The sequence below is a fragment of the Geotrypetes seraphini genome, chromosome 2 (assembly GCF_902459505.1).
Source record: "Geotrypetes seraphini chromosome 2, aGeoSer1.1, whole genome shotgun sequence".
Classification (NCBI taxonomy): Eukaryota; Metazoa; Chordata; class Amphibia; order Gymnophiona; family Dermophiidae; genus Geotrypetes; species Geotrypetes seraphini.
In genome coordinates this window covers 136,119,186-136,130,667 of record NC_047085.1, presented here as the reverse complement: position 1 = coordinate 136,130,667, position 11,482 = coordinate 136,119,186, and positions in this window count along the sequence as shown.

Here is an 11,482-nt window from a genome sequence, read left to right as displayed (position 1 = left end):
GGAAGTAATTACAGAATCCACCGTTCTAGGATTTAAGGGTAAACTAGATGCACATCTCCTTAAGAGTGGCATAGAGTGATATGGGTAAGGGTAAATTAGATGCACATCTCCCTTGAGAAGCATACAGTGATATGGGGATTAAAACTATGTCAGGGTACACCTGGCGGGGCCTCCGCATGTGCGGATCACCAGACTTGATGGACCCAGGGTCTGATCCGGAGATGGCAATTCTTATGTTCTTATGTTCTAACTGTTACTGGAACTCTACTGGAACTCCTGTAAAAGGGAATTTTTTAAAACAGACAATTGCTATATATTGCAATCTCCAACTTCCCTACTGGCACCCCCCACTAGCAGTTCAGGGTGTGTCTGGAGGGCCTTTGTGCATGCGTGTGACATCATCACAGTGATGTCCACGCACTTCCGGATGTCTCAAGCTGCAGCCACTACGTTTAGAGTGCTGCGGCTCAACAAAGTTTGTGGGACACTGTTATAACATAGAATAAATGGAAAAATGCATATTCATTAGCTTTGATAACCTTAAGGTCAAGTAATAAACTGTTTTCTTAGTTCTTTTGATCTTTTTCATGTTCCAGTCCTCTTATCTGAAATATATCATTTTCTTCTTCAAAATAACAAAATATAAAGTATAAACTAGTCCCCTCTATGTGAATGATGATGATTCATAGACAGAGGAATATATGTGCTATGTCTTATATTTCTAAATAAACCTGAATTAGCCCTTTTAATTGGAAAGGTTTTGATTGATGAATGAATATACAGTAAATTGCTACTGCATATCTCATTAAGACACAGATGACCATTCTATACTTCCCCTAAAGCCTCAGGAAGTGTGTGTTATCACAAAACAGGATGAAAGAGAAAAGAGTTAGACCCTTATTGTAAACTTCCAGCCAGTATGTACTATAATCCTTATCTACAGAAAAACAAAGAGTAGTCACAGGGGAAGATATGTGGGGGGAAGAAAAAAGGCCCTGAAAAGTAATATGTCATGTGCATGTGGAGGGACATAATCAAAAATATGTCTAAGTCTGAGGTCGGATGCTTTGTGCAAAACATCCGCAAACCCAGCAGGAAAAATGTCCATTTTCAAAGCTGCCAAACATCTATCTTGTATTGTTGAAAATGAGCAAGGTATAAGTTTTAGTCCTTAGGATTTCCATCATTTTTGCCCATTAAAAAAAATAAAAACTCCACGTGAAAAACTACCTTGTCTGATCGCAGCAGAAGGAATCCCCATCAGCTGAGCCAGTTTTGGGGGTTTCTGGTGGCTCAGCTGATGGGGATTGCCCCTGCCAGGATCAGCTGTGCCATGGAGCCCTATACCCCTCCCTCTGACATCCCCACATCCTCCTGATATCCCCCACCTTCCCCTCAAATCCCAACATCCCCCTATCCCCCACAACCCCCTCACATCCGGACATCCCCCCTCATATCCTAACATTCCCCTGATATCTCATACTTCTGATATCTCTGCCCCTGACATCCCCCAACATTCCTGGGCCCCCATCCCCCCATCCTCAGAACCCCCCCCCCCCCCGGTATCTTTGGAAGAGCAAATGACAGGAGGGAAGCTCACTCCCTCCTACCTACAAGGCTGCATGATGCAATGACCAGGGCTTCCTCCTCTCACTGCATCTTGGGATGCAGTGGGAGGGGCTGAAGACCCTAATAGGCTCAAAATAATGATTTTGAGCTAATCAGAGCCTTTGGCCCCTCCCAATGCATCTTGGTATGTGGGGGAGTTCCGGGGATGTGGGAAGGGGGCCCAGGAATTTTAGAGGGATGTGTGGGGCGGTGATTTCAAGGGAGGTACAGGAGATCATGGGGATGTTGGGATATGTGGGGGATGTCAGGGGAAGGGTGTAGGACTCCATGGCTCAGCTGATCCTGGCAGGGGGAATCCCCATCAGCTGAGCCCCCAGTAATCCCCCGAAAACTGGCTCAGCTGATGGAGATTCCTTCTGCCACGATCAGCTGATGGGAAGCCTATGGGTTTTTTTGGGTTTTTTTTTTTTGCTCTTTGGGTGGTGGGAGGGTGTCGTGACCACTGGGGGAGTAAGGGGGGGTGGTCATGCCTTAAATTCTCCAGTGGTCTTCTTGTCAGTTTGGGCACCTTTGTGGAACTTAGACACAACTCAAACAGGTCTAACTGCCGGCGTCTAAGTTCCCTCTAGGAAAGTTTTGATTATGACTGGGGTACGTCCAGATTGAAGCCTGCCCGATTCCCATAACACACCTCCCAACACGCCTCTTTGAGCTCTGGACACCCAGAAGCTTAGAACAGAACTCCCCTCCACCAAGCACAGCAGTCACTGGCAACATCCATGAGCCACTGAGGTGCCATAATCTGTGACTCAGGGACGCTACTGCTGCCTTCCAAGCCAGCCAACTGCAAAGGAAGTCCTCAGCTGACAGCTTGGGGGTTCTCATCAGCTGAGTATTTATATTTTATATTTACATTAGAGACTCTGGTAGAAACCCGTTTACAAAGTATGTATTCTTCCCAATTAATATTTACAAATTAATAAAGTCTCTTTGCTTATTTGTAAATGGGTCTCTACCAGAGCCTTTAATTCAGTAGCATAATTAAATGAAATAACTATTTCTGAAGTTTATAGGGATGGGCGGGGACAGAGGGGATTCCTCGCGGGGATGTGTGGGGATGGAGGGGATTCCTCACGGGGACGGGTGTGGATGGAGGGATTCCTCATGGGGACGGGTGGGGACAGGTGGGATTCCTCAGGGACGGGTGGGGACGGGTGGGATTTTGGCAGGGACGGGTGGGATTTTTGTCCCCACGCAACTCTCTACACTAGAACACCGACACATACATTGTAAAACGAAACAAGCCAGATCCTGTGCAGTCAATTGATCCTGCCAACTGAAAACTATGTTCTTTTCATACACACAGAACAGAGATACACCCTCGCCCAATATGGAATAATCACAAACTAAAAATAGAAATATGTAGACAAAAGTTAAACTGAACCGCCAAGAAACCAGACTCTGCATACAATGCAACACAACAACACCACAAAAACAGTAACACATGTCCTCTAATACTGTGCAAAATATAAAGACAGTAGATGTAAATTTGAAAAAACTGATACATAACAATCACCACTTTACAAATTAACAAATAAAAATAAAACAAATAATGAGAAATAAGAAAATGCCATTTTATTGGACTAATCCATTTTTCAATTAGCTTTCAGAGGCCAAATCTTTCTTCAGAACAGTACAGTATACTGTCCTGAGGAAAGGGGTTTAGTCCAAAAAATTGCCTTATTTCCATTACCTATTTATAAACTTTTATCATTACAGTTATAATACTACTTGATTTTAAGTAAAGCAACAAAAAAATCTTTCCACCTTTTGTCGTTTCTGCTTTAATCATTTCTCTTTGCTCTCTTCTTTCTATAGTGTTTGTCCTCTTTCCCTTCCATGCAACATCTCTTTGCCCCTTCCACCCAGCTTGTGCCCTCTCTCTCTCTACCCGTTCCATCTACTGTTCACCCTCTCTCTGCCCCTTGCATCCACTGCCACCCTTTCTCTGCCCCTTGCATCCACTGTCCACCCTCTCTCTTTTCCATATGACATCTTCCCTCTTTCTATGTCCCTTCAATAAACTGTATATCTTGTGCCCTTTCTCTCCTTTGTACATGATTCATTTTGGCTTCATCCCCTCCCCTATGCTCTGGCATCTCTCTCTTCTCCTTTCCTTCCTTCCTTCCTTCCCAATCCACCCCATGGTCTGGCATCTCTATCTCCTTCCCTTCTCACCTTCCCACTCCACCCCATGCCCTGGCATCTCCCTCCTATCTCTCCCTCTGGCACCTCCTTTCCTTTCTTTCCCTCTGGTCTGACATTTTGTCTCCTTTAGTTTCCCTTCCTTCCCCCCATGCCCTGGCATCTCTCTCCTCTCCTTCTGTCTCCCCCTCCCACTCCATTAACTCTCATCTCTTCTCCTTCCTTTCTCTCCTTCCTTCCACCTGGTCTGGCATCTGCCTCCTCCCCTTCCCCCCTGACATCTCTCGCCCCCCTCCATGGTCTGGTAGCTCCTTTCCTTTCCTCCCATGGTCTTGGCATCTCTTTCCCTTCCCTGGTGTTCCTTATCCCCTTTCTCTCCCCAATTGGGTGCAGCAGCAGCACTTCTATTCCCCTCCCCAATTGGGTGCTGCAGCATTTCTCTTCCCCCTCCCTGTCCCTCCCTTTCTTTCTTTCTCCCTGCCCTCCCCCATGCCACCGCCATTAGGAAACATGCTGCCACCGCCGGCGTGGAAAGACTCCCACTGCTGCCATCGGGAACAGGCCGGCGCCGAGTTCTCCTTGCTTTTCTTCCCCGCGGGGCCGACCAACTCTCGCCACCCAATGTCAATTCTGGCCTCGTCGGTGTGCTGATCAGCAGAAGATAAGTGGTTTTTTCCTCTATCGGTTTTACAAGTTGTACTGAAGCAAGGTTTAAATGCTCAAACGTTCAGTATTTATTGAAGGTTTTTTGCCAGTGAGGTTACCGCTTGATCACCATTTACTATCCACTTTGGTGGAGGTGGGAGGGCCCTTTCTGAGGCTTTTTCCTTCATTTTTATCTGACATTGAGTTCTTTCTGTTCTTCACTCCACTTTTTGAACATTCTATCTGTCTATATTGAAAGTGTTTATTGGACATATGCTAGGTACGCCACTTTCTCAGTGTCCCCAGTACTCATGCTTGTACTTTTCCCCTGTCTTTCTTCCTTGTCCAAAAGCTCTCTCTCTCTCGCTCTCTCAATCCTGTTCCTTGCCCTAGCTGTCAGTTTCTCTCTGTCCTGAATCATTTTTTTTTCTTATTCCTGGAGCTCATTCTCAATCCCCTCTTTCCTTCCCACTCTTCTTTCCCTGTTCAGCTTCCATACATTGCTGCCTAAGACAGTGTCTCCTTTATGCAGAAGTCTGTATCTGGATCCTCTTTGAATGCAACCTTTCTCTCTGTGGTGATCCACTTCCTTCAGGACTCTTGTTTCTTAAAACTTTTCACCCTGTTAACAGTGGAAGCTCCTCTTAGGCTTCCTGTTGCTGACTACTCTTCCCAGCTGCTTCCTCAGTTCCATGCTATGTAATCCCAGCTTTCAGATTGGACCACTCATTGCTGAAATGGACTAAGGAAATTTCAGGGCCCTTTCCAATGGCAGACAGCATCTCAGCCCAGGGGAGCCCGATTCAAATTCCATTGCAGCTCTTTGTGATCTTGGGTTAGTCAGTTTTGCATCAGGTACAAACTCAGATTGTAAGCCCTACTTACAGAGCTATTGTTAATAATTTGTAATTTTTCTTTAAAATCTAGCATAGTACAGTGGTACCTTGGTTTGTGAGCATAATTCATTCCAGAAGCATGCTCTTAAACCAAAGCGCTCGTATATAAAGCAAGTTTCTCCATAGAGAATAAGGGAAACTTGAATGATTCATTCCACATCCCAAAAAGACCCTCCCCCCCACCCCCCGAGGCCACTGATGTTGCTTGCTCCCACATCGGGAATTGGCTTTGCATTCCATGCGGCCCACCCCTAAATCCTTACCTCGAGCGGACACCGGCACGCACAGGACATACGCGTGCTGGTGCCGAAAGAGCGTGCCTTGCCTGCCGCTGATCTATGCTGGGCTGCTGCAGGGCCTTGAGCATCTGCGCATGCTCAAGGCCTTCTGGCTCCCACCCTCTCTGAGGTTTGACTGTACCAGAAGACTGGAGGGCGGCCAATGTGATGCCAATTTTTAAAAAGGGTTCCAGAAGTGATCTTGGAAATTATAGACCGGTGAGTCTGATGTCTGTGCTGGGCAAAATGGTAGAGACTGTTATAAAGAGCAAAATGGTAGAGACTATTATAAAGAACAAAATGACAGAACATATACATAAGCATGGATTAATGAGAGAAAGCCCACATAGATTTAGGCAAGGGAAATTTTGCCTCACCAAATCTACTGCATTTCTTTGAAGGGGTGATGAACATGTGAATAAAGGTGAACTGGTTGATATTGTATATTTGGATTTTCAAAAGGCATTTGACAAAGTACCTCATAAAAGACTTCTGAGGAAATTAGAAAGTCATGGGATAGGAGGTAATGTCCTATTATGGATTAAGAACTGGTTGAAAGACAGAAAAGAGAGTCATTTTAAATGGTCAGTATTCTCAGTGGAGAAGGATACATAGTTGGGTTCTCCAGGGGCTTGTGCTAGGATGGCTGATTTTTAAACATATTTATCAGTGATCTAGAGATGGGAATAACTAGTAAGATAATTACATTTGCTGATGACACAAAGTTGTTCAAAGTTGTTAAATCTCAAGAGGATTGTGAAAAATTGCAAGAGGACTTTGTGAGACTGGAAGACTGGGTGTCAAAATGTCAGATGATGTTTAATGTGAGCAAGTGCAAAGTGATGCATGTGGGAAAGAGGAACCCGAAATATAGCTACGGGATGCTGGCTCACTGCCCAGGAAAAGGATCTAGGTGTCATTGTTGAGGATGCATTGAAACCCTCAGCTCAATGTGCAGCGGCTGCTAAAAAAAGCAAATAGGAATTATCAGGAAAGGAATGGAAAACAAAGATGAAAATGTTATAATGCCCTTCTATCACTCTATGGTATGGCCGCAACTTGAATACTGTGTGCAGTTCTGGTTGCCATATCTCAAAAAAGATATAGCAGAATTAGAAAAGGTACAGAGAAGGGTGACGAAAATGATAAAAGGTTTGGGATGACTCCCCTATGAGGAGAAGCTAAAGCGGCTAGGATAATTTCTTAAAAGAGAAGTCCATGGGCCATTATTGAGATGGCTTGGGGAAAACCACTTCTTATTCCTAGGATAAGCAGCATAAAATCTGTTTTACTATTTGGGATCTAGCTAGGTACTTGGGACCTGAGTTGACCACTTCTGGAAACAGGATACTGGGCTTTCTGGACCTTTGATCTGTTCCAGTATGGCAATTATTATGTTTAATACCCCCCTCCCCACACACACACATACTGTACCTGAGTATATGCTTCAATAACATTTGGGTCTGTGGTGGTATATAAAAATTGAGTAATAAAGAATATGAGAGAAACAGAGAGAGGAGTAAATATGTACACTAAAAGACAATTGTACAATATACAATTATGCAAGCTACTTGAGAATTACTTCCATAATGAATATCTTGTGCTTACTAAACATGGTATTTGGACATGTTTTGATTTTCTTTCAAATAATTGTTTCATCAGATAAAACCCAATCTGATCATCAGTGGCTGTTATTTCTAACCAACCTTTCTAGCAGAGCTTGTGTTTGGAAAACAGGATTCCTCTGGGTCTTTCTCTGAGAAATGAAGCAGATGGTGAAGGCCTCTGGCACTGTTTCTCTCTTTCTTGCCCTGGATAACTATGTGGTAACAGTTCTGAGCACCCTCTATTCCTGTTGTTCCTACATAATTCATGACTTGTTTCAATATGGGTCATAGGGGGTTCTTTTACTGAAATACATCTTTTTTTTCTCACTAGGGATTTATACAACTCTATAGCTCATAGAGATTTCTCTCTTGAAATTGAAACTCAAGTGTTTTATAGCCTTGGCTCTGAAACTTTGTAAAGACATTATTAAGCATGCTAACATTGTCTTTAAAGATTGTTGTCCCTTCAAAAGAAAAAAACACTATAAAACCAAAGAAAAGGATTTTTAGAATTAGTGTTAAAAAATCATAGTAAACCAGCTGAAGCCTTCAAGCCTCAGATTCATATTGAAACAATTTTTTTTCTGAGTCTAGGTGAAGGCTGTGACCCTCTGTATAACCCAGGGCCCAATTGCTTTGAAAGTACAGCTGTTGGGCCCTAGAAATCAGAGGATGATGACATGTTCTCCTCTTCCTGCCACTTGATCAATAAGAGGGAATTGGAGAAGGGGATTAGTGGAAGTAGTTGTGAATTAGTTTAAAATCTCTCTAGCCCCTCTTTTTAAATGTTTAGCTGAGCTGTTGTGAGTGAAAGAGTAGCTGGGAGTTGTTGGAATATAGAGTCAGGGTGACAGGATGTGTGGACAGAGGGACTATGTTGGTGGGGTCTGTGCTCTTGTGGGAGAACCAATTTCTTTATACATTGGATCACCAGGTGAGAGTATGCTTCAAACCACTATACCTCCATTGATTTCTCGAAAAAGGCAGGAGAGAAGCTTTTATATGCTAACACTGCCAGCCCCTTGAAACTGTTCGTCTTAAGCCTTTAGTGTAGTAATTCTCCCAGGAGGAAGTTAAGTCTACCTGTTGTGAAATGTATCATAAAACAACATATGATGGGAAACAACTTAGAAGCTTTGAACTTTGACATGGGATCTTTGATATGATAATGCACCTTAAGTTTTACTCATAACATCTTTGTTGAGGAGGTGTATTTGGGTTTATTGCACTTTATTAAATATTGGTGATAGTCATTGTAATGATTATATTTGCACAGCGGTTATTTCATAATAAATAATAATTGAGCTTCAATATTTAGTGTGAAATGTATCATAAGCCATGTTATTCTATTTGCATAATGGTGAGTTGCTTTGCATTCAATTCAGTGAAATATAAAAAAACCCAAGAAGAGGAGAGCAGAAAGGACTACAGGGTGAAACTGAAAGAAGCCAAGAGAGAGATACGTTTGGCGAAGGCACAGGCGGAAGAACAAATGGCTAAAAATGTAAAAAAGGGAGATAAAAAATTTTTCAGATATATTAGTGAAAGGAGGAAGATAAAAAATGGAATTGCTAGGCTAAAAGATGCTGGGAACAAATATGTGGAGAGTGATGAGGAGAAAGCAAATGTGCTAAACAAATACTTCTGTTCTGTGTTCACAGAAGAAAATCCTGGAGAAGGACCGAGATTGTCTGGCAAAGTTGCACGAGAAAATGGAGTAGATTCTGCGCCGTTCACGGAGGAGGGTGTTTATGAGCAACTTGAAAAACTGAAGGTGGACAAAGCGATGGGACCAGACGGGATCCATCCCAGGATACTAAGGGAGCTCAGAGAGGTTCTGGCGAGTCCTATTAAAGACTTGTTCAACAAATCTCTGGAGACGGGAGTGATTCCTGGAGATTGGAGGAGAGCAGATGTGGTCCCTATTCATAAAAGTGATCACAGGGATGAAGCAGGAAACTACAGGCCGGTGAGCCTCACTTCAGTTGTTGGAAAAATAATGGAAGTGTTGCTGAAAGAAAGGATAGTGTATTTCCTTGAATCTAATGGGTTACAGGATCCGAGGCAACATGGCTTTACAAAAGGTAAATCGTGCCAAACGAACCTGATTGAATTTTTTGATTGGGTGACCAGAGAGCTGGATCGAGGACATATGCTAGATGTAATTTACTTGGATTTCAGCAAAGCCTTTGATACAGTTCCTCATAGGAGGCTGTTGAACAAACTTGAAGGGCTGAAGTTAGGACCCAAAGTGGTGAACTGGGTCAGAAACTGGCTGTCGGACAGACGCCAGAGGGTGGTGGTTAATGGAAGTCGCTCGAAGGAAGGAAAGGTGACTAGTGGAGTCCCTCAGGGTTCGGTGCTGGGGCCAATCCTGTTCAATATGTATGTAAGTGACATTGCTGAAGGGTTAGAAGGAAAAGTGTGCCTTTTTGCAGATGATACCAATATTTGTAACAGAGTAGACACCGAAGAGGGAGTGGAAAATATGAAAAAGGATCTGCAAAAGTTAGAGGAATGGTCTAATGCCTGGCAACTAAAATTCAATGCAAAGAAATGCAGAGTAATGCATTTGGGGATTAATAATAGGAAGGAACCGTATATGCTGGGAGGAGAGAAGCTGATATGCACGGACGGGGAGAGGGACCTTGGGGTGATAGTGTCCGAAGATCTAAAGGCGAAAAAACAGTGTGACAAGGCAGTGGCTGCTGCCAGAAGGATTCTGGGCTGTGTGGGGAGAGGCGTAGTCAGTGGAAGGAAGAAGGTGTTGATGCCCCTGTACAGATCATTGGTGAGGCCCCACTTGGAGTATTGTGTTCAGTTTTGGAGACCGTATCTGGCGAAAGACGTAAGAAGACTTGAGGCGGTCCAGAGGAGGGCGACGAAAATGATAGGAGGCTTGCGCCAGAAGACGTATGAGGAGAGACTGGAAGCCCTGAATATGTATACCTTGGAGGAAAGGAGAGACAGGGGAGATATGATTCAGACGTTCAAATACTTAAAGGGTATTAACGTAGAACAAAATATTTTCCAGAGAAAGGAAAATGGTAAAACCAGAGGACATAATTTGAGGTTGAGGGGTGGTAGATTCAGGGGCAATGTTAGGAAATTCTACTTTATGGAGAGGGTGGTGGATGCCTGGAATGCGCTCCCGAGAGAGGTGGTGGAGAGTAAAACTGTGACTGAGTTCAAAGAAGCGTGGGATGAACACAGAAGATTTAGAATCAGAAAATAATATTAAAGATTGAACTAGGCCAGTTACTGGGCAGACTTGTACGGTCTGTGTCTGTGTATGGCCATTTGGAGGAGGATGTGCAGGGGAGGGCTTCAATGGCTGGGAGGGTGTAGATGGGCTGGAGTAAGTCTTAACAGAGATTTCGGCAGTTGGAACCCAAGCACAGTACCGGGTAAAGCTTTGGATTCTCGCCCAGAAATAGCTAAGAAGAAAAAAAAAAAAAAAAATTAAATTGAATCAGGTTGGGCAGACTGGATGGACCATTCGGGTCTTTATCTGCCGTCATCTACTATGTTACTATGTGTGATGCTACTCATTATCTTTGCAACATATATGAGTACCATAAGAACATAAGAAGCGCCATCTCCGGATCAGACCTTCGGTCTATCAAGTCCGGCGATCCGCACACGCGGAGGCCCTGCTAGGTATACACCTGGCTTATTTTATAGCCAATGGAACACTTGTAATGTATATAATGTGATTAGAATCAAGGGAGAAAAAGACCTCAAAATACCCCTAAAATGTGATCAATGAAGTCACAGATATTTCGGGGTTAGGTATCATCACCGGTCAAAAACCCTTGAATTAATGCCAAGCCAGCTCCCAACCCATTTCGTCAATTTGTCACCTAATCCTATAGAACTCATCTTGCTCAGCAACCTGCGGTGTGGTATGCTATCGAATGCTTTGCTAAAGTCCAGGTACACGATGTCCAGGGACTCCCCAATATCCAGCTTCCCCGTCACCCAGTCAAAGAAGCTGATCAGGTTGGATTGGCATGATCTCCCCTTAGTAAATCCATGTTGTCAGGGATCCCGTAGATTCTCCTCATCCAGGATCTTATCCAATTGGTGTTTGATTAGATTTTCCATTAGTTTGCTCACTATCGGTTAGACTCACTGGTCTGTAGTTTGCTGTCTCCATCTTTGAGCCTTTCTTGTGGAGTGGAATGACGTTAGCCAGTCCAACGGGACGCTGCCTGTACTAAGGGAGAAGTTGAAGATCGCGGACAGTGGCTCCGCCAAGACATCACTCAGCTCCCTAAGC